Source organism: Oncorhynchus nerka, linkage group LG19 (genome assembly GCF_034236695.1).
Source record: "Oncorhynchus nerka isolate Pitt River linkage group LG19, Oner_Uvic_2.0, whole genome shotgun sequence".
NCBI classification, from domain to species: domain Eukaryota; kingdom Metazoa; phylum Chordata; class Actinopteri; order Salmoniformes; family Salmonidae; genus Oncorhynchus; species Oncorhynchus nerka.
In genome coordinates this window covers 17,401,452-17,425,038 of record NC_088414.1, presented here as the reverse complement: position 1 = coordinate 17,425,038, position 23,587 = coordinate 17,401,452, and the positions used below count along the sequence as shown (strand labels likewise).

The following is a 23,587-nucleotide window of genomic DNA, read 5'->3' as shown; positions in this document are numbered from 1 at the left end:
GCACTTCAACTAGAAAACTCTACAACATCCATACGGTAGCCTATCTGTTCCATGCTGCTGTGAATATCATCTATCACTGGCTAACACATTATGTTACGGCTAACAGATATCCCAGCATCCATGGTACACAATCCATGGTACACTCCTCATCTAATGTGTACAATTCCATTGAACCACGACAAGCATGATCTCTCCAAGGAGACAGGCAATGGAATTGTGCAAGGGGCTTTCAGTGGTTATCAATCTATTAGAAATGGATCCCAGATTCTATTAGTTAGTGAAATGCAGAGCCCCATCTGTGAGGGATACCCCTGGGGCCCTGTGGCCCTGAAAGGTCAATATGATACAGTGGGGCAAAAAAGTATTTAGTCAGCCACCAATTGTGCAAGTTCTCCCACTTAAAAAGATGAGAGAGGCCTGCAATTTTCATCATAGGTACACTTCAACTATGACAGACAAAATGAGAAAAAAATCCAGAAAATCACATTGTAGGATTTTTTATGAATTTATTTGCAAATTATGGTGGAAAATAAGTATTTGGTCAATAACAAAATTTTATCTCAATACTTTGTTATATACCCTTTGTTGGCAATGACAGAGGTCAAACGTTTTCTGTAAGTCTTCACAAAGTTTTCACACACTGTTGCTGGTATTTTGGCCCATTCCAGATCTCCTCTAGAGCAGTGATGTTTTGGGGCTGTTGCTGGGCAATACGGACTTTCAACTCCCTCCAAAGATTTTCTATGGGGTTGAGATCTGGAGACTGGCTAGGCCACTCCAGGACCTTGAAATGCTTCTTACGAAACCACTCCTTCATTGCCCGGGGGTGTGTTTGGGATCATTGTCATGCTGAAAGACCCAGCCACGTTTAATCTTCAATGCCCTTGCTGATGGAAGGAGGTTTTCACTCAAAATCTCACGATACATGGCCCCATTCATTCTTTCCTCAGTCGTCCTGGTCCCTTTGCAGAAAAACAGCCCCAAAGCATGATGTTTCCACCCCCATGCGTCACAGTAGGTATGGTGTTCTTTGGATGCAACTCAGCATTCTTTGTACTCCAAACACGACGAGTTTAGTTATTACCAAAAAGTTATATTTTGGTTTCATCTGACCATATGACATTCTCCCAATCTTCTTCTGGATCATCCAAATGCTCTCTAGCAAACTTCGGACGGGCCTGGACATGTACTGGCTTAAGCAGGGGGACACGTCTGGCACTGCAGGATTTGAGTCCCTGGCGGTGTAGTGTGTTACTGATGGTAGGCTTTGTTACTTTGGTCCCAGCTCTCTGCAGGTCATTCACTAGGTCCCCCCATGTGGTTCTGGGATTTTTGCTCACCGTTCTTGTGATCATTTTGACCCCACGGGGTGAGATCTTGCGTGGAGCCAAGATCGAGGGAGATTAACAGTGGTCTTGTATGTCTTCCATTTCCTAATAATTGCTCCCACAGTTGATTTCTTCAAACCAAGCTGCTTACCTATTGCAGATTCAGTCTTCCCAGCCTCGTGCAGGTCTACAATTTTGTTTTTGGTGTCCTTTGACAGCTCTTTCGTCTTGGCCATAGTGGAGTTTGGAGTGTGACTGTTTGAGGTTGTGGACAGGTGTCTTTTATACTGATAACAAGTTCAAACAGGTGCCATTAATACAGGTAACGAGTGGAGGACAGAGGAGCCTCTTAAAGAGGAAGTTACAGGTCTGTGAGAGCCAGAAATCTTGCTTGTTTGTAGGTGACCAAATACTTATTTTCCACCATAATTTGCAAATAAATTCATTAAAATTTTTCTCATTTTGTCTGTCATAGTTGAAGTGTAACTATGATGAAAATTACTGGCCTCTCTGATCTTTTTAAGTGGGAGAAATTGCACAATTGGTGGCTGACTAAACACTTTTTTGCCCCACTGTATACAGTTGAAGTCAGAAGTTTACATACACTTAGGTTGGAGTCAACTCGTTTTTCAACCACTCCACAAATGTCTTTTTATCAAACTATAGTTTTGGCAAGTCGATGCATGACAATGGTAATTTTTCCAACAACTGTTTACAGACAGATTATTTCACTGTATCACAATTCCAGTGGGTCAGAAGTTTACATACACTAAGTTGACTGTGCCTTTAAACACCTTTGGAAATTCCAGAAAATGATGTCATGGCTTTAGAAGCTTCTGATAGGCTAATTGACATCATTTGAGTCAATTGGAGTTGTACCTGTGGATGTATTTCAAGGCCTACCTTCAAACTCAGTGCCTCTTTGCTTGACATCATGTAAAAATCAAAAGAAATTAGCCAAGACCTCAGAAAAAAAATTGTAGATCTCCACAAGTCTGGTTCATCCTTGGGAGCAATTTCCAAACGCCTGAAGGTACCCCGTTCATCTGTACAAACAATAGTACGCAAGTATAAACAACACGCAGCCGTCATACCGCTCAGGAAGGAGACGCGTTCTGTCTCCTAGAGATGAACGTACTTTGGTGCTAAACGTGCAAATCACTACCAGAACAACAGCAAAGGACCTTGTGAAGATGCTGGAGGAAACAGGTATAAAAGTATCTATATCCACAGTAAAATGAGTACTATATCGACATAACCTGAAAGGCCGCTTAGCAAGGAAGAAGCCACGGCTCCAAAACCGCCATAAAAAAGCCAGACTACGGTTTGCAACTGCACATGGGGACAAAGATAGTATTTTTTGGAGAAATGTCCTCTGGTCTGATGAAATAAAAATATAACTTTTTGGTCATAATGACCATCAATATGTTTGGAGGAAAAAGGGGGAGGCTTGCAAGTCGAAGAACACCATCCCAACCGTGAAGCACGGGGGTGGCAGCATCATGTTGTGGGGATGATTTGCTGCAGGAGTGGTGCACTTCACAAAATAGATGGCATCATGAGGTAGGAAAATTATGTGGATGTATTGAAGCAACATCTCAAGACATCAGTCAGGAAGTTAAAGCTTGGTCGCAAATGGGTCTTCCAAATGGACAATGACCCCATACATAGTTCCAAAGTTGTGGCAAAATGGCTTAAGGACACCCAGTCCCATAGAAAATATGTGGGCAGAACTGAAAAAGTGTGTGCGAGCAAGGAGGCCTACAAACCTGACTCAGTTACACCAGCTCTGTCAGGAGGAATGCGCCAAAATTATTGTGGGATGCTTGTGGAAGGCTACCCAAAATGTTTGACCTATGTTAAAATATTACAATTGAAAGGCAATGCTACCAAATACTAATTGAGTGTATGTAAACTTCTGACCACTGGGAATCTGATGAAAGCTGAAATGAATCATTCTCTACTATTATTCTTTTCACATTCTTAAAATTATGTGGTGATCCTAGCTGACCTAAGACAGGGGATTTTTACTTGGATTAAATGTCAGGAATTGTGGAAAAACTGAGTATAAATGTATTTGGCTAAGGTGTATGTAAACTTCCGACTTCAACTGTATGCCCATTGATCAAGAGAGTTTAGCACGGTGCTGGGCTGTGCTGTCGTGCAGTTGAGCCCTATGGGCCCTGGTCAAAAGTAGTGCACTTATGTAGGGAACAGAGTGCCATTTGGTATGCATACTGAGAGTCTTACCTACCTGGTCATACTTGGATACCTTCAGGTTGTGGCTGGACAACTCAAGGTTCAGGCGATTTTTCTCCTGCAACGCATCCTGGAGCTTAGTTTTCTGCGGAGGGATAGAGAGAGGGAAAATATAGGCAGGAGAGAGAGAAAGAGGGTGGGGAGAAAGAGAATTAGTCTAAATGCGACAGTACAGTCAATGGTGATATCGGTGTATTAAATCATAAAGTAATAGTGTGTACAGTACAGTCAATGGTGATATCGGTGGATTAAATCATAAAGTAATAGTGTGTACAGTACAGCAATAGGCTACAATGCATTTTGTACGTTTACTCCATCTGCAAATGTGTATTGTTATACACCACATAGACATTCATCTCAGGTTGTCGTATCCAGGTCACAAACCCCCTTTGTTATCTAGACAACAGAATACACCGCTGCACACGTCACCTTCCATTCGGTGTGTGACCGACACCATTAACAGTGCCACCCTGAGATGTCCAAGGACCCAGCAGATAAATCAGCACCCTATGAGCCCTGGTCAAAGTAGTGCACTACATAGGGAATAGGGTACCATTTGGGACAACGATGTTGAGAGGCAGAGGTCTTCCCTCAGACAGACGTTTATGCTAAATCTCACACTGTGAAAGAGGTGTGAAGTGACTCTTGCTTTAATACAATTATGTAATAGGCTTAAGTCCTGAACACACAGAGAGAGAGAGAGAGAGAGAGAGAGAGAGAGAGAGAGAGAGCTGTGAGGGTAGATGCCAACTCTAGACCCAGGGTGGATGGAGGATTTGTGGGGAGGATAAAGCCTCAGCAGGCTCCCTATCGTCAAATTGTCTGCACATATGGAGGGACTCAATAAACAGCAGACTGCCACTGTGAGTGAGTAAGTGTGTGTGTGTGTGTGTGCTTGCATTTGTGTGTGTGTAGGTGGTAAGATGTCGATGACAACATGGAGACACAGAGGTGCAACACATTCTCCCCATCCCCTCTTCCTGCGGTGTACTGTACACTGTACGGTGGCTCTGGAGACTCCTCTCCCTACAGGGATAATCCTGATGTCAGTGTACTTCAGGTGACAGCTCCACTTTGTACCTTAGCCCTAAGAGGACTAGACAAGGCCTTAGAGTCAACACCGCTGTCTGTCATGCACAGCGAGAATAGAGGGGGGCGAGAAGAGAAGACAGGGAAGGAAGGAGATAGACAGAGAGAGAATGTTCCTGGTCTGACCCCCTCTTATGGGCATGACTGGGTACAGTTGCAGGCAGTGAAGTATCCTCCAACAACTCCTCCTATGAGTCAGAGATTCACAGCTTCACTCTCGTCACACGACCTGTCGACACAACCCTCTATTCCTAGCCTCTGGAAGGGATGGAAATGCTCCTTCATCCCTTTGAGGTGTACAGACTGAAAAATCTAAATCAAACACGGACAATAAAATACTTTCAAACCCACTCCACAAAGGACTAACAAATGACGACAAATGGAGAAACATGGTTAAAAAAAGACCAGGGTGCAAACGGAGCTGAAGAGCATTCATTTCCAGCAAGGAGCCGTGGTGTAGAAACACACAAACAGACAGACAGTGTCTGTGTGTCTAAAAATCCATATTTGCGTGCCAGCCTGCTGGGTGGAGGGTGGACAGAGCAGAAGAGAGAGAGAGCCCTCAACACTCCCAGTGACTAATTCACACTGACATCTCTGGCTGTTTTCCTCAGTCCTCATCATCATCCCAATCCTTTAATTTAGCCTGTGGCACTGCATCTGCTCCGGACGCTCTGTCCAGTTCCCAGAACACAGGCCCAGAGAAAAATAGATCATAGTTTGTGGGGACTCTGTCTATAACCCAACGCACACTGTTCATATTATATCGAATGCACTGCATTGTTGTTTTGTATCCACACACTTACAATTATGAGCTACTGTCACTGTGCATCTGATTCAAATTAGGGTTAATCTCTGTCAGTAGGAGCTGATTAGAGAGCAAACACGTTATGGCTCAAGGCTACAAGACTACTCTTCTCTCCTCTGTATCCAGCAGTATCTTCATGTCAAGGTAGTGTCTCATTTTAAAGTACTAAGTCAATGTTTAAAACACACAGAGAGAAACACCTGTATACACACGTTCTCTCTCTCTCTCTCTCTCTCTCTCTCTCTCTCTCTCTCTCTCTCTCTCTCTCTCTCTCTCTCTCTCTCTCTCTCTTTTTCTCTCTCACCACAAGTGATCGTTCTCGCTCTCGCTCAGAACACCAAGGTAATCTGTCTAAATGACTATCACCCCATAGCACTTACATCTGCAGCCATGAAATGCTTTGAAAGGCTGGTCATGGTTCACATCAACACAATCATCCCAAACACCCTGGACCCACTTCAATTCGCATACCGCCTCAACAGATCCACAGATGACACAATCTATATTGCACTCTACACTGCACTCTTCTACCCGTATAAGAGGATCGCCTATGTTATAATGCTGTTCATTGACTACAGCTCAGCGTTTAACACCATATTGCCCTCAAAACTCATCCCTAAGCTCGGGACCCGGGGACTGAACGACTCCCTCTGCAACTGGATCCTGGACTTCCTGACGGGCCCGTAGGTGGTGAGGGTAGGCAACTACACATCCGCCACCTGATTGCATGATCACTGACGACGATGAGACAGCCTATAGGGAGGAGGTCTGTTACCTGGCAGTGTGGTGCCAAGACAACAATCTTTCCCTCAACATTAGCAAGATAAAGGAGCTGATTGTGGACTACAGGAAATGGAGCACTGTAGTGGAGCAGGTGTCCACATCACTAAAGAATTAACATGGTCCACACATACCAACACAGCCGTGAAGAAGGCATGACAATGCCTCTTCCCCCTCAGGAGGCTGAAAAGACTTGGCATAGGCCCTCAGATGTTACCCCTTCAGCAGGTCAGGGTAACATCACTGCTTTGGCAGCTGGCAGCTGCAGTGACGATGTCATCATCATCGTCTTCTGCCATTTTACCAGATATTAAAGACAATGACTAGGCATCCAATCACTCCAAACAATGACAGAAACCAGGCATAATGAACGTCTCCTAGGCCTATACACTCCAGTCTACCAATCCCATCTTATTGAATCACTAGCATTGTCTTGGTGAGAGTGTAGTGTTAATGTATATAACGTGGTTGGTTTATCTACAGCTATTTACCTAAATGTCTTAGACAGACAGTACGTAGTGTACATTATGTGTGTGTTTGTGTTTCTTCAGACTAAATTCAATCCTGTGGACCCCGTGGTTTCCCGCTGGTCCCTTTAAACTCCCGGGAGGATTTCCTAGGTTAATGAGACGACATGCAGCTTTGTTCCCGGGAACTGTAGGGAGACCCTCAGTGCCTCTACTAGGTGGCATCCATACTGTCTCTTTGATTGGATTAGTGGCAGGCAGGTCACACTGGGATACATGGCAGTGTTGGAGCTATTCCATAGCACTATCATCAGGGGCATCAGAGTTCATGTAGAACAAAAGCAGAAGATATCCTTATAGAGGGCACTGCAGTATTCACTGAACCATGTTTTAACGTGTCAAGTCTAACACACGACTTAGGATAAAGCTATATATTGGGCATGCATTCTAAGTGGTACGCTAGTTTGCATGTTGGAACGCAGCCCATCTTTCGTAACTCTGGCCCCCATTTCCTCCAGTCACACCCCCACACTAGTCCAGTGTGATGTAAATGATGTAGGACAGCGAAAGGGCAAAGGGAACGTGACATGGCCCATACATAAACTTAATAGAAGGATCAGTTGTTTGTTCAGCACCATCAGGTCTGGAGGATTCAGAACCTCCCAGCCAGCTCTCAGCAGCAGTGAGGGAGGCCATGTGCCTACAGTCATACTACGATAGGACTTTCAGCTGATTCTACTTAACAATGTTCCTCTCACCTCTCCCTGTTGGCTCTCTACAGGTCGCTCATTCATAAAACACAAGTGAGTGGGGCTAATCCAGTGTTTTGGTGTGTGTGTGTGTATGTGCTCTGTGTGTGCGCGCGCCATGAGTGTGTATGTGCTCTGTGTGTGTGTCAGTAGTAGCAGGCCTACGGGGCATCTCTAAAACAGTGCCAGGTTGAAACGAGGACTGTGCTGCCAAGACAGCTGGCTCAGTGTACAGCAGAAAGAAGATCTGCACTGTGAGCAGTGCACACTGGATATGTTTGGGTTGCATAACCAGCAGCTTTTGGGAGGAGCTGCCTCTAAGCTCTGGTCCAGGGTCAGTTTCTACAACCTCAGTCTTAACTTATAAGGATTTAAACAACAAGACCCGGTCTTGTGGTAAAGGGCAACTTCTATTTCAGCCAACATCTGCCCTCAAATCTCTATGGTTGCATCCCAAATGGCATCCTATTCCTTATAGTTCACTACTTTTGGCCATGGTCCCTGGTCAAAAGTAACGCAGTATAAAGGGAATATGTCACAATCGTTGGAATAAATGGACCAAGGCGCAGCGTGCATAGAGCTCCATATTTTTATTAAATGAAACTCACAAAAACAAATTGGCGTCGTCGCTGTCCTCCCTTCTCTTCTTGCGTCTGTTTCCATGGCAGGCTTTCGTATCTTGCCAAGACTTCCTCCCAAATCCAGGATATTCTCTCCTCGACCTCCTCCAAAGACCAGGAGTCCATATCCTCCCAGGCACGCTGCTTGGTCCAGTTGTGGTGGGATCTTCTGTCACGATCATTGGAATAAATGGATCAAGGTGCAGCGTGTGTAGAGTTCCACATGTTTATTGAATGAAACAATAAAGAGTAACGAAATGTGAAGCAAATGCAGTGCTCACAGGCACTACTCAAAAACAAGATCCCACAAAAACCCAGTGGGACAAGGCTGTCTAAATATGATCCCCGGAGACAACGATAGACAGCTGCCTCTGATTGGGAACCATACCAGGCCAAGATAGAAATACAAAAACTAGAGTACCCACCCTAGTCACACCCCGACCTAACCAAATAGAGAAATAAAAAGGCTCTCTATGGTCAGGGCGTGACAGAATAGGCCAGTGTCAGTTAGGACGCAGATTATTGCTAGTGCACTCTCGCTCTTCTGACATGCCTAGGGTGTGTGCTATCTCTCTCCTGTGCTGTCTGAAGTGTGTATATTTTTGGATTCTTTGATATACATTCCATAATACATGCCACCTATCATTGTCATCAGGACTACCTGGCCTGATGACTCCTTGCTGTCCTCAGTCCACCTGGTCGTGCTGCTGCTCCAGTTTCAACTGTTCTGCCTGCGGCTATGGAACCTTGACCTGTTCACCGGACGTGCTACCTGTCCCAGACCTGTTGTTTTCAACTCTCTAGAGACAGTAAGAGTGGTAAAGATACTCGTTGATTGATCGTCTATGAAAAGCCAACTGACATTTATCCTGAGGTGCTGACCTCTTGCACCCTCTATAACCACTGTGATTATTATTACTTGACCCTACTGGTCATCTATGAACATTTGAACATCTTGGCCATGTTCTGTTATAATCTCCACCCGGCACAGCCAGAAGAGGACTGGCCACCCTTCATAGCCTGGTTCCTCAAGGTTTCTTCCTAGGTTCTGGCCTTTCTAGGGAGTTTTTCCTAGCCACCGTGCTTCTACACCTGCATTGCTTGCTGTTTGGGGTTTTAGGCTGGGTGTCTGTACAGCACTTGGTGACATCAGCTGATGTAAGAAGGGCTTTATAAATACATTTGATTGATTGATTGTCATCTTCGCTATTTGACCAAATGACAGTCAGCCTTAGCCTTGGACTCACCAACATAACAACAAGCCAGGCCAGACTTTAGAGTTTGTCCTTGTCCTTTTTCACAGGCTAAAATGAAGAGGCTGAGTTGATGGTGTAAAGTGATATGCCCAGCTCCTGAATTGTTAATGTATTTTAGTTGAGCTGTATGAGCAAAGATACAAGATATAAGAAGGGGTTGGCCAGAGAGAACGCTTTTAGGGTACAAATTCTAAGAGAGGTTTGTGAAGGGTGAGTTTTACGCCCGATTACAAATCAGCAACACCTAGCCTATATGTACTTGCGGATATGAGAGAATCGTACAGGTGTAAGCAACATAATTTAGGATTGGTATCAGCAGTGTGTGCGGTATGCCTATATATTCCTGCAGATCGCTAGCGTCTCAACAACCACACAGTCAAAGGAATAAACTATGCGTGTAAAGGTTATTCTTCCCGAGCTGGCTGCTTGTGAAAGGCACAGAGAAAGACCCCCATAGACTGCCTCCACTAAACAGGACGAATCTCAGCCAGGCTTTCACGAAGGAGACAGAGGAGAGTACTGTCAAGAGAAAGGCCAGCACTACAGTCATGAAGGATTAACTTCTTCACTGTATAATACACCTCCTCCACATCCTCATCTCCCTCTACCGTGCATAACCTCCCTGCCTAGGTTGTGTGTGTGTGTGTGTGTGTGTGTGTGTGTGTGTATGTGTGTTGAGTTCATGCTGTGCATGCAATCGAGTGAGTCCGTATGCATGTATGTGAGTATGTTTGTATGCAGTGTATGTGTGTATGCCTGTATGTGTGTGTATAGGTGAAGGGATCCAGCAGTGTGCGTGTCTGTGTGTGTATGTAGGGCCTGAGGCCAGGGTGACATGCATTGGCCCCTTTTGAGAACAAACAGGCCCCGGGGCTGTGAGGGACATGGGCTGTTCCACTCTGGCAAGGACGCCTCAGGGGAGAGCAGAGCACGCATCAGATGACGTGACTAAAAAGAGCTTTCAGTCAAACAGCTACCCAGGAAAGAGCAGAAAATAGCCCATATTAATATATGTAGCCTTAGAAATAAGTTTCATGAAATCAATAACTTGCTAACATCAGATAACATTAACATATTACCCATTTCTGAGACTCACTTAGATAATTAATTTGATGATACAGCAGTAGCAGTACAATAAAAGAACATCTATAGAAGAGACAGAAATGCTTATGGGGGAGGTATTTCAGTATATATTCAGAGCCATATCTCTGCAATTCTTAGAGAAGATCTTATGTCAAGAGTTATTAAAGTGTCATGGTTGCAGGTTCACTTGGCACATCTTAAGCCTTTCTTTTGGGGTACTGCTACAGGCCACCAAGTGCTCACAGTCGGTATCTAAATAATATGTGTGAAATGCTTGATAGTGTATGTGATGTAAACAGAGAGGTCTACTTTCTTGGGGACCTGAATATTGAATATACTTTTTTTAATCAAGCTGTGTACTCAGGAGGAAGCTTCTCACTGTAACTAGTGCCTGTAATCTCATTTTAGGTTATTAATCAACCTACCAGGGTGTTTACAAACACTACAGGAACAAGACCATCCACATGTATTGATCACATGTTTAATAATACTGTAGAACTTTTTTCTAAAGCTGTATCCGTACCCATTGGATGCAGTGATCACAATATAGTGGCTATATACAGGAAAGCCAAAGTTCCAAAAGCTGGGCGTAAATTAAATTGGTGTATAAGAGATCATACAAAAGATTTTGCTGTGACTCTTAGGTGGATGATGTTAAAAATATTTGCTGGCCTGATGTGATTAATAAGGAGCATCCAGACGCTGCACTTGATGAATTTATGAAATTGCTTCTTCCAATTATATATAAACATGCACCTGTTAACAAACTTACTGTTAGATCTGTTAAGGCTCAACGGATTGATGAGGAATTGAAAAACTGTATGACTGAAAGAGATGTGGCAAAATGGGTGGCTAATAAGTCTGGCTGCACATCTGACTGGATGACATACCACAAATTGAGAAATTATTTGAGTAATCTCAACAAAAAGAAGAAGAAACTGTATTATGAAGCCAAGATAGATCAATGATATAAAGATTGATGGAAGAAAAATTGAATACTTTAAATTAAATTACTTCAACTCCATCTTTTATTGAATCAGATGGCTTATTCATCACAAAACCATTTGATGTTGCTATTTAGTTTAATGATTACTTCACTGGCAAAGTAGGCAAATCTAGGCAGGAAATGCCAACAATGAACAGTGAGCCATCGTATTCATGCATAAAAGAAAAGCATTGTAAGTTTGAATTTTGGAAAGTTAGCGTGAGAGAGGTGGAAAGATTATTGTTCAATAATGACAAACCTCCTGGCATTGATAACTTATAGCCAATCATATCTGTCATATCTTTATTCTGAGCCTAGATTAAAGTTTTTTTTCCTTAGGCCTGGAGGGAAGCTAAAGTAATTCCTTTACCCAAGAGTGGTAAAGCGGCCTTCACTGGTTCTAAAAGCAGACCAATCAGCCTGATGCCAGATCTTAGCAGACTATTGGAAAAAATTGTGTTTGACCAAATAGAATGCTATTTCTCTGTAAACAAATGAACAACAGCATGACTTTCAGCATGCTTATAGAGAAGGGCAGTCAACATGTACTACACTGACACAAATGACTGATGAATGGTTGAAGGAAATTGATAATAAGAAGATTGTGGGAGCTGTACTGTTAGATTTCAGAGCAGCCTTTGATATTATTGACCATAACCTGTTGATGAGAAAACCTATGTATTATGGCTTTCCAACCTTTGCCATATTGTGGATTCAGAGCGACATGTATCTATCTAATAGAAGGGTTTTCTTTAATGGAAGCTTCTCTATTGTCAAACATGTAAAGTGTGGAGTACCGCATGGCATCTTTTTAAGCCCTCTACTATTTTCTATTTTTACCAATGACCTGCCACTGGCATTAAACAAGGCATGTGTATCCATGTATGCTGATGTTTCAACCATATACGCATCAGTAACAACTAGAGGTCGACCGATTAATCGGGGCCGATTTCAAGTTTTCATAACAATCGGAAATCGGTATTTTTGGGCGCCGATTTCAGTTTTTTATATATATATATTTTTATACCTTTATTTAACTAGGCAAGTCAGTTAAGAACACATTCTTATTTTCAATGACGGCCTAGGAACGGTGGGTTAACTGCCTTGTTCAGGGGCAGAACGACAGATTTTCACCTTGCCAGCTCAGGGGATCCAATCTTGCAACCATACAGTTAACTAGTCCAACGCTCTAACCATTGCACTCCATGAGTAGCCTGCCTGTTACGCGAATGCAGTAGAAGCCAAGGTAAATTACTAGCTAGCATTAAACTTATCTTATAAAAAACAATCAATCATAATCAGTAGTTATAACTACTAATCCAGTTTAGCAGGCAATATTAACCAGGTGAAATTGTGTCATTTCTCTTGCGTTCATTGCACGCAGGCAGAGTCAGGGTATATGCAACAGTTTGGGCTGCCTGGCTCATTGCGAACTAATTTGCAAGGTGTAGCTGGCCCAGACCAAAGCGGCACGTCTTGCACTTCATTGTAATCAAAGGTCTAACATTAATACTATGCATGCCAGTCTCTCTTGGCTGAGATTTGAGAAAAGACTAACTGCGTCACTTCTTGTTTCTATAAGAAACAATGTGTTGGAAATTCCTAATTGATTGTACAGTCAACTTACACACAGCACTGACACACACACTTACTCCACCAGATATGCCACCAGGGGTTTCTCCCAGTCCTCAGGTCCAGATTATATTAAATAAATATACAGTATTAGACAGAGCAATGAGTGCATGGAACGCCCTTTCATTTTATATAGCGGAAGTGAACAGCAAACCGGGTTTTAAAAAACAAATTAAGCAACACCTCAAGGCATAACGCCTCTCCCCCATGTGACCTACTTGTTGTGTGCATGTACTGTTATGTATGTATAACTGATAGATTCACACACACACACTGCATATTCATGTTTTTAAATGTAGAGTACCTGTAAAAAGTTTGGACACACCTACTCATTCCAGGGTTTTAATTTGGATTTTTTTCTATTTTCTACATTGTATAATAATAGTGAAGACATCAGAGCTATGAAATAACACATAGGGAATCATTTAGTAACCACAAAAGTGTTAAATAAATCAAAGTCTATTTTATATTTGAGATTCTTCAAAGTGGATGACAGCTTTGCACACTCTTGGCATTCTCTCAACCAGATTCATGAGATAGTCACCTGTAATGCATTCCAATTATGAAGTGTGCCTTGATTAAAAGTTAATTTGTGCAATTTCTTTCCTTCTTAATACGTTTGAGCCAATCAGTTGTGTTGTGACAAGGTAGGGGTGGTATACAGAAGATAGCCCTATTTGGTAAAAGACCAAGTCCATATTAAGAAGAGCTCAAATAAGCAAAGAGAAATGACAGTCCATCATTACTTGAAGACATGAAGGTCAGTCAATCCGGAACATTTCAAGAACTTTGAAAGTTTCTTTAAGTGCAGTCTCAAAAACCATCAAGCACTATGATGAAAATGGCTCTCCCGGGGACCGCCACAGGAAAGGAAAACCCAGAGGTACCTCTTCTGCAGACAATAAGTCCATTAGAGATAACTGCAACTCAGATTGCAACCCAAATAAATGCTTTACAGAGTTCAAGCAACAGACACAACTTGTCACGTTCGTTAGAATAAATATCGGACCAAGGCGCAGTGGATGTGGAGTTCCACATAATTTAATGAATAAAGCAATAAAGCAAAGACAAAAACAAATAACAGTAAACTAACAACGAACCGTGACTACAGAGATGCTACGTGCACTAACTCAAAACAATATCCCATAAAACACAGGTGGAACAATTCTACTTAAATATGATCTCCAATAAGAGACAACGATAACCAGCTGCCTCTAATTGGGAACCATATCAAGCACACCAACCTAGAAATATGAAAACTAGAATGCCCACATAGAAATAATAAACTAGAATACAACATAGACATACATATACTAAATCACCCCCTAGTCACACCCTGACCTACTATACCATAGAGAAACAATGGTTCTCTATGGTCAGGGCATGACACATCTCAACATCAACTGTTCAGGTGAGACTGCAAGAATCAGGCCTTCATGGTCGAATTGCTGCAAAGAAACCACTGCTAAAGGACACCAAAAAGAAGAAGAGACTTGCTTGGGCCATACGAGCAATGGACATTAGACCGATGGAAATCTGTCCTTTGGTCTGATGAGTCCAAATTTGAGATTTTTGGTTCCAACTGCTGTGTCTTTGTGAGATGCAGAGTAGGTGAACGGATGATCTCCACATGTATGGTTCCCACCGTGAAGCATGGTGTCACGCCCTGGCCTTAGTATTCTGTGTTTTCGTTATTATTTTGGTTAGGCCAGGGTGTGACATGGGGATTTATGTGGTTTGTTTTGTCTGGGGTTGTTTGTAGTTATGGGATTGTGGTTAGAGTAGTACTCTAGGTAAAACTCCTGTCTTTGTGTTTGTGGCACCAGATAGGACTGTTTCGTTTTTTTCACGGTTCTTGTTTTGTAGATTGTTGTATTTTCATCTTTATTAAAGCTGTACAAAAATAACCACGCTGCATTTTGGTCCGCCTCTCTTTCACCAGAAGAAAACCGTTACAGAATCACCCACAAACCAAGGACCAAGCGGCGTGGTAAACAGAGGCAGCAGCAGCAGCAGCAGTGGGAGAGGCTGCACTATTTGGAGAAATGGACTTGGGAGGAGATCCTTGACGGGAAAGGACCCTGGGCAGAGCCAGGGGAATATTGCTGCCCCAAAGCCGAGCTGGAGGCAGCGAAAGCAGAGAGGCGGCATTATGAGGAGCTAGCACGGCAGAGCGGCTGGAAGCCCGAGAGGCAGCCCCAAAAATGTCTTGGGAGGGGGGCACAGGGAGAGTGTGGCAGAGTCTGGAGCCAGACCTGAGCCAACTCCCCCTGTTTACCGTAAGGAGCCATGGATGTTATCGGAGCTATCGGCGAAGCTGAGGGCTGAGTCTGAGAGGGTCGATGAGTTATTGGACAGACTGGAGGAGAGTGAACGGATGGGAGATGAGGAGACACTCGAGGAGGTGTTAATAGAATTGGGGGAGTGTGAAGAAAGAGAGCAGTTGATTTGGCGTAGTATGCAAGGCATTCACCCTGAGGTGCGTGTCCCCAGCCCGGTACCACCAGTGCCGGCACCCCGCACCAGGCTGTCTCTCCATCCCATCAACACAGGTGCTCCCGCCTGTCCGGCGCTACCAGATTTTCCGCCCCTCAGTCCAGAGGCGCCAGAGCCCCTCAGTCCAGAGGCACCAAAGCCCCGCCAGCGCCACTCAGTCCAGAGGCGCCAGAGCCCCTCAGTCCAGAGGCGCCAGAGCTTCTCTGTCCAGCGCTGCCAGAGCCTTCCTCCTCTCCAGCGCAGCCGGAGTCTCCCGCCTGTCCGGCGCTGTCAGAGCTTCCACCCCTCAGTCCTGAGGCGCCAGAGCCCCTCAGTCCTAAGGCGCCAGAGCCCCTCAGTCCAGAGGCACCAGAGCTCCTCTGTCCAGCACTGCCAGAGCCTTCCTCCTCTCCAGCGTTGCCGGAGTCTGTCCGTCTGCCCAGCGCCATCTGAGCTGTCCGTCTGTCCAGCGCTGTCAGAGCCTACCTCCTCTCCAGCGCAGCCGGAGTCTCCCGCCTGTCCGGCGCTGCCAGAGCTCCCGCCCCTCATTCCAGAGGCGCCAGAGCCCCTCATTCCAGAGGCGCCAGAGCTCCTCAGTCCAGCGCTGCCAGAACCTTCCTCTCCAGCGTTGCCGGAGCTTCCCATCTGCCCAGCGCCATCAGAGTCGCCAGTCTGCCCAGCGCCGCCTGAGCCGCCCGTCTGCCCAGCGCCACCAGTGCCGCCAGTCTGCCCAGCGCCACCAGTGCCACCAGTCTGCAAGGAGCCGCCAGTGCCGCCAGTCTGTAAGGAGCCGCCAGTGCCGCCAGTCTGCCAGGAGCCGCCAGTGCCGCCAGTCAGCCAGGAGCCGCCAGTCAGCCAGGAGCCGCCAGTCAGCCAGGATCCGCCAGAGCCACCAGTCTGCCAGGATCTGTTAGATCCGCCAGTCAGCCAGGATCCTCCAGTCAGCCAGGATCTGCCAGAGCTGTCAGTCAGCCAGGATCCGCCAGTCTGCCAGGATCCGCCAGTCAGCCAAGATCCTCCAATCAGCCAGAACTGCCAGTCAGCCAGGATCTGCCAGAACTGCCAGTCAGCCAGGATCTGTCGGAACCACCAGTCAGCCAGGATCTGCCAGAACCACCAGCCAGCCAGGATCTGCCAGATCCATCAACCTGCCTGAGCTTCCTCTCGGTCCTGAGCTTCCTCTCGGTCCCGAGCTTCCTCTCGGTCCCGAGCTACCCTTCGGTCCCGAGCTAGCCCTCGGTCCTGAACGTCCTCAGTCGTGAGGCACTCCTCAGTCCAGGTGGGCCCTTTGTTGGGGTTAGTAGGCCTGGGTCGGCGGCAAGGGTCGCCAATCAAGGGACGCGAAGGAGGTGGACAGAGACTGTTGGAATGGGGTCCACGTCCAGCGCCAGAGCCGCCACCGTGGACAGACGCCCACCCAGACCCTCCCCTATGGATTTAGGTGGCGGCCGGGAGTCCGCTCCTTTGGGGGTGGGTGGGGTACTGTCACGCCCTGGCCTTAGTATTCTGTGTTTTCGTTATTATTTTGGTTAGGCCAGGGTGTGACATGGGGATTTATGTGGTTTGTTTTGTCTGGGGTTGTTTGTCGTTATGGGATTGTGGTTAGAGTAGTACTCTAGGTAAGTCTATGGTTGCCCAGAGTGGTTCTCAATCAGAGGCAGGTGTTTATCGTTGTCTCTGATAGGGAACCATATTTAGGCAGCCATATTCTTTAGGTCTATTGTGGGTGATTGTTCCTGTCTTTGTGTTTGTGGCACCAGATAGGACTGTTTCGGTTTTTTCACGGTTCTTGTTTTGTAGATTGTTGTATTTTCATCTTTATTAAACATGTACAAAAATAACCACGCTGCATTTTGGTCCGCCTCTCTTTCACCAGAAGAAAACCGTTACACATGGAGGAGGAGCTGTGATGGTGTGGGGGTGCTTTGCTGGTGACACTGTCTGTGATTTATTTAGACTCCAAGGAACACTTAACCAGCATGGCTACCACTTCATTCTGCAGCTATACGCCATCCCATCTGGTTTGCGCTTAGTGGGACTATCATTTGTTTTTCAACAGGACAATGACCCAACACACCTCCAGGCTGTGTAAGGGCTATCCAAGAAGGAGAGGGACGGAGTGCTACATTAGATGACCTGGCATCCATAATCACCCAACCTCAACCCAATTGAGATGGTTTGGGATGAGTTGGCCACAAAGTGAAGGAACATAAGCCAACAAATGCTCAGCATATGTGGGAGTTCCTTCAAGACTGTTGGAAAGCATTCCAGGAGAAGCTTGGATTTGTTTAACACTTTTTTGGTAACTACATGATTCCATATGTGTAATTTCATAGTGTTGATGTCTTCACTATTAATTGACAATGTAGAAGGAAAAACAACCTTTAATGAGTAGTTGTGTATAAACTTTGAACTGGTGATGTATGTAAATTGTAGTCTTTTTTGACAGTAATGGCTTTTTCGTTATGTGTCCGACCCCAGCAAGACTAGTTGTCGCCATTGTCATCAGCTGATGGGGATCCTAATACATCAAAAATCAAATCAAATCAAAATGACATAATACATTTGACATCACCGGGACCTATTGCTCCCATTCGTCACACTGGAGCATATAAAAGTGTAAATAAAAATGTTTTTCCCCCGAAAGTCACTTAGGTGGATCAGTGAACTTTGAGGTGATTAAAAATCCCTATGGCAAGGACTTACCCAAGTCTGACTAGGACTCCATCCCGCAACACACAAGACCCAAATCTCTAGCAAAACATACAACTGAAGAACGGCTAAATAATTCAAGGTTGACCCCATTGCACAGTTAAAACGTATGCTATTAATACACTGAACCCTGTCATGTTGCTTAGCCCACTGTTTCCATGACGATGGTACTGTATAGCACATAAAAGGGGATCCCAATAGGTCCTGTAAGCCTATATTGTTGACTCTACACTCTACAGTACATGCAGTTTGGCTTGTGGACCCTCATCCTTCTCTAGTGAGCTCAGCTCGGTGACACCATGTGACTGAGGGGCAGTCCCAGGTAGAGGTGGCTATCATGTTGGCTGTGTTTGAACATAACCATATACAGTCTCCCTAATGTCCCCATGGCCTGGTCCCCTCAGCCTGTATTTAGTCCTGCTGTGGCTCAGTCTTCCACTAATGAATGATTCAACTGCCAAGCACAACACCACTGTACTGAGGACAAGGAGATAGGGGGAGCGAGAGAGAGGAACATGGAGAGAGGATAGATGAGTGGAAGATGGATAGATACTGGAAAGAGAATAGGTATAACGATTAAGGCAGAGAGAAATAAAAAAAGAGAGAGAGAGAGAGAGAGACAAAGAGAGAGAGCGTGCGGCGAGGGGCTTGTAGATAGCTGGGAGTGCCAGCTAGCCCACTGTTGTGGAAGTAACTAGTGTTTTCCATTAGTGCCAGCTGTCGGCTAATCAGCCGGTTACAGACTCATTTTCAGCCAGCTACATTTTCCACTTCATATTAACTAGGCTACTTTTAATTTCAATTTCAATAATTCTAGCCCTCTCCTGCTAGAATGAATGATATGCACCTTGTAGCAATCTATTGATAAGATAAGCACCTGTAAGTCACAAAACCAACAATCACTGGAGAACGCAGCAGAGAGGAAGAGGCAAAGCGAGAGGTTTCACTCACCAAAATCTGTTCAAAATAAGCGCAATGTGTTTCTATAGGCTTATTTTGGACCTAAGCTTGTCGCCTGCCTTCCCGCCTTTGGGACAACGACTCCCATTGCTAGGGTGGTCCAACCAGAGGTCATTATATACAGACCTCTGGTTGTTGTCAAATTTCTTTACACGGAGGGAGAGAATGTAATGTATTTATTATGGATCCCCATTAGCTGCTGCCAAGGAAGCAGCTACTCTTCATGGGGTCCAGCAAAATTTCACAACACATTAAATGTGTGTCATCATGGGGTCCAGCAAAATTTCACAACACATTAAATGTGTGTCATCAGACCACTACTCTGCTACCACATATCTACAATGGAAAAGCCATGTGTACGTGTGTGTATAGTGCATATGTTATCATGTGTGTATATGCATGTGTCTGTGCCTGTGTGTGTCCCTCTTCACAGTACCCGCTGTTCCATAAGGTGTATTTTTATGTTTTTTAAATCTGATTCTACAGCATCAGTTACCTGATGTGGAATAGAGTTCCATGTAGTCATGGCTCTATGTGCGCTTCCCATAGTCTGTTCTGGACTTCTGGTGGCATGTCTTGTGGGGTACGCATGGGTGTCTGAGCAGCATGCTAGCAGTTTAAACAGACAGGTCAGTGAATTCAACATGTCAATACTCACAAATACAAGTAGTCACAAAGTCAATCTCTCCTCTACTTTGAGCCAGGAGAGATTGACATTCATGTAATGAATGTCAGCTCTTCATGTACATTTAACAGCCAGCCGTGCTGCACTGTTCTGGGTCATTTGTAATTTTCCTCACCACACAACTGGACAGTAGTCCAGGTGCGACAAAACTAACGACAAGTTGAAATCCACAACTTAGCCTAATTATTGTTTTCTATTGTGTGTTTAACATAGCCAGCCAGCCACACAGAGTCGTGTCGCATAGAACGCTATTTACTGTGTGTTGATTGACAACTGAACAGCAAGCATTGACTACAGCGGCGGACGCTGATTGGCTGAATACCAGGGGCGCGAAGTGGTTGGAGTTGTCAACAAAGCAGCATGACACAAATACAATTGCAAGTTTTCTTTGACAAATATATATAAAGAGATCTGTGCATAAATACACTTATTTCACTTTTGCATGTCGAAAACTGAATGACCACTGCTGAATATACGCTACGGTCACAAGACGCAGGCCTCCTATTGTCCCTAGAATTTCTAAGCAAACAGCTGGAGGCAGGGCTTTCTCCTGTAGAGCTCCATTTTTATGGAACGGTCTGCCTACCCATGTCAGAGACGCAAACTCGGTCTCAACCATTAAGTCTTTACTGAAGACTCATCTCTTCAGTGGGTCATATGATTGAGTGTAGTCTGGCCCAGGAGTGGGAAGGTGAATGGAAAGGCTCTGGAGCAACGAACCGCCCTTGCTGTCTCTGCCTGGCCGGTTCCCCTCTTTCCACTGGGATTATCTGCCTCTAACCCTATTACAGGGGCTGAGTTACTGGCTTACTGGGGCTCTCTCATACCGTCCCTGGGAGGGGTGCGTCCCTGAGTGGGTTGAGTCACTGATGTGATCATCCTGTCTGGGTTGGCGCCCCCCCCTTGGGTTGTGCCGTGGCGGAGATCTTTGTGGGCTATACTCAGACCAGTATATCCTTCCTGTTTGGCCCTGTCCGGGGGTGTCCTCGGATGGGGCCACAGTGTCTCCTGACCCCTCCTGTCTCAGCCTCCAGTATTTATGCTGCAGTAGTTTATGTGTCGGGGGGCTAGGGTCAGTTTGTTATATCTGGAGTACTTCTCCTGTCCTATTCGGTGTCCTGTGTGAATTTAAGTGTGCTCTCTAATTCTCTCTTTCTTTCTCTCTCTCGGAGGACCTGAGCCCTTGGACCATGCCTCAGGACTACCTGACATGATGACTCCTTGCTGTCCCCAGTCCACCTGGCCGTGCTGCTGCTCCAGTTTCAACTGTTCTGCCTTATTTTTATTGGACCATGCTGGTCATTTATGAAAATTTGAACATCTTGCATGTTCTGTTATAATCTCCACCCGGCACAGCCAGAAGAGGACTGGCCACCCCACATAGCCTGGTTCCTCTCTAGGTTTCTTCCTAGGTTTTGGCCTTTCTAGGGAGTTTTTCCTAGCCACCGTGCTTCTATACCTGCATTGCTTGCTGTTTGGGGTTTTAGGCTGGGTTTCTGTACAGCACTTTGAGATATCAGCTGATGTACGAAGGGCTATATAAATAAATTTGATTTGATATGCTGCCACTGTTTTGAACAAATTATTTTATATGATTTAGAACGAGCAACCAGCTCACGTCACGAACGAACAAAGGAGTGCACCAGGGAGAATGCAAAAAACATGCCGGTGCACATTATCTAACTGGGGATAGCTAGCTAACACAATGTCACAAAACATGAGGCACTAGCCAGTTAACTTTCCTTTTGAAATAACTTAATATTTCAGAGTTAGATATTATTTTATAAAGACTTGAAATTGACATGGAAGCTAACTAGCTAGCAAGCTACCAGCTAGCTATAGCTAGTTAGCTGCATATCAAATGTAGATATACTGGTTAATTTGACAACAAAAATCTACAAAACCATGTATCTCAAAATTACTGTAGCTCGCTAATTAATTTGAACATGACTAGAACAGAACCAGAAGTTCTGACTGAACGGACGCACATTTGAGTGCCCCAGGACAGTTCATTTACTTTATTTTATAATTTCTGCTACATTGGGGCAGTTCCCCCTCATAGAAAATAGCTGGGAAAACAATCCAAGCAATGTTCGCACGACCTTTGCGCCCACTGAGGCGGAGATGCTGCTGCTGGCAGTCACTGAGGGACTGAGTAGTAACTGAATGGCTTGTTTTGAACAATATATTTTTGAAATAGGAAAATGTACACATTTACCATACTTTTAAGAGTGTTTAAAACATAATCCATGAATGATATAATGTATACTGTACATAAATATATATATTTTTTAATTGGGGGGGGGGCATCGCCCCTAATACCAAACTAATGTCAAACTGACTGAATAAAGTCTATCTCCTATATTTCTTTGCCATTCATCATGCAGTATGGTTATATTATATGCCCATGGTATCGCATCAGGACAAATAAAGTAAAGGATTTCCTAGGTTTCCTTTCCTAGGATGTCAGGGCTTGCCAGACAGTGACGCTAAAGTGAGTGATTCTCTTCAGTCAGTGTAGCCTACTGAATCCCACCGGTGAGAGAGTTCATACATTTTCAGTAATTTAAATTGTAAAGTCATGTTTTTCTACACAGTAATACATATGTTTCCAATCTGGTAGGTAAACTCTGTATAGTATGCAATAATTTAGCTGTGTATTTCAGATGGAATCAAGGCATAAGACCATTTTGTCAACCGATATTTCTTTAGTCAAGCAGTAACAAAAAATATATATAATTTCATGGTGAACAAGACACCTGTCTGATCTACGCCTGTCCTCCATTGTGGAAGCCGTGGGGATGGCACAGTCCATCGCTAAGACGTGCTACTGCAATTGTATTTGGTTATATTATGTAAGAACAATGGCTTAACACTAATAAAACTAATATTGTTTTGTAACAAATGCGCTTTCTTCTGCATTGGATAGCGGTCGCTGTCTGCAGTTCTGAAACATCAGAGCGCTAATTGGCACCTTTTCATAGACCATGTTGCTATGTGTATAACAGCAAAGCTAACCAGCATATTGGTGTAGAGAATAATGCGATGGAGGAAAGCAGGGGAGTTAGCTGACGAGGAAACAGCACTTGCCTTAATTGTGTAAGAAAAGTGAGGAGAGAGGAAACGCCATCTTAATTAGGTCTATAATCAATAGCCTAACTTAAATGTGCCTGGCTTTATAAATCATCCATATATATCTATAGAAATAAGACAGATCCTGCTTCTGTTTGAGTGTTTGTTTAATGGCCTACTGATTCCGTGAGGTTTGGCAACCACTACGTCAGATAAAAAAATTCATAGAAATGGACTGTTTTTAGTCTTCGCGATGCTGTAATAAAGGCTTTGCACTATTTTTCCTTTAGAACATCCTCTCTGGTATTACTTAATTTAGTGTTGTTTACACTCTTCCAAATGATCAGAAACAATTTATTTGTAATAATAATAACCCTCCTCTTTCTTGATCTCCTTCTTATTGTTATTATTATTATGATCATCATTATAATAATAAGTAATGTCATTAGGCTTATATTTCAATACTTATATAGGCTACTGTATCAATCAATCTTGAATTTGTTAACCTCTTCAACCTATGGGGGCGCTATGTCATTATTGGATTAAAAAAACGTGCCCGTTTTAAGCGCAATATTTTGTCACGAAAAGATGCTTGACTATGCATATAATTGGCAGCTTTGGAAAGAA

The 23,587-nt window shown here is 44.4% G+C and overlaps 1 protein-coding gene across 1 annotated transcript in view; it reads right to left on the bottom strand.

The window, feature by feature from the left end:
* Positions 1-23,587, bottom strand: part of LOC115101119 (RIMS-binding protein 2-like) — a 94,697-nt gene that overhangs the window by 45,220 nt on the left and 25,890 nt on the right. Inside the window, 1 exon segment of the mRNA XM_029620338.2 lies at positions 3,583-3,672. The gene's annotated coding sequence lies outside the window, so the exon portion shown is untranslated.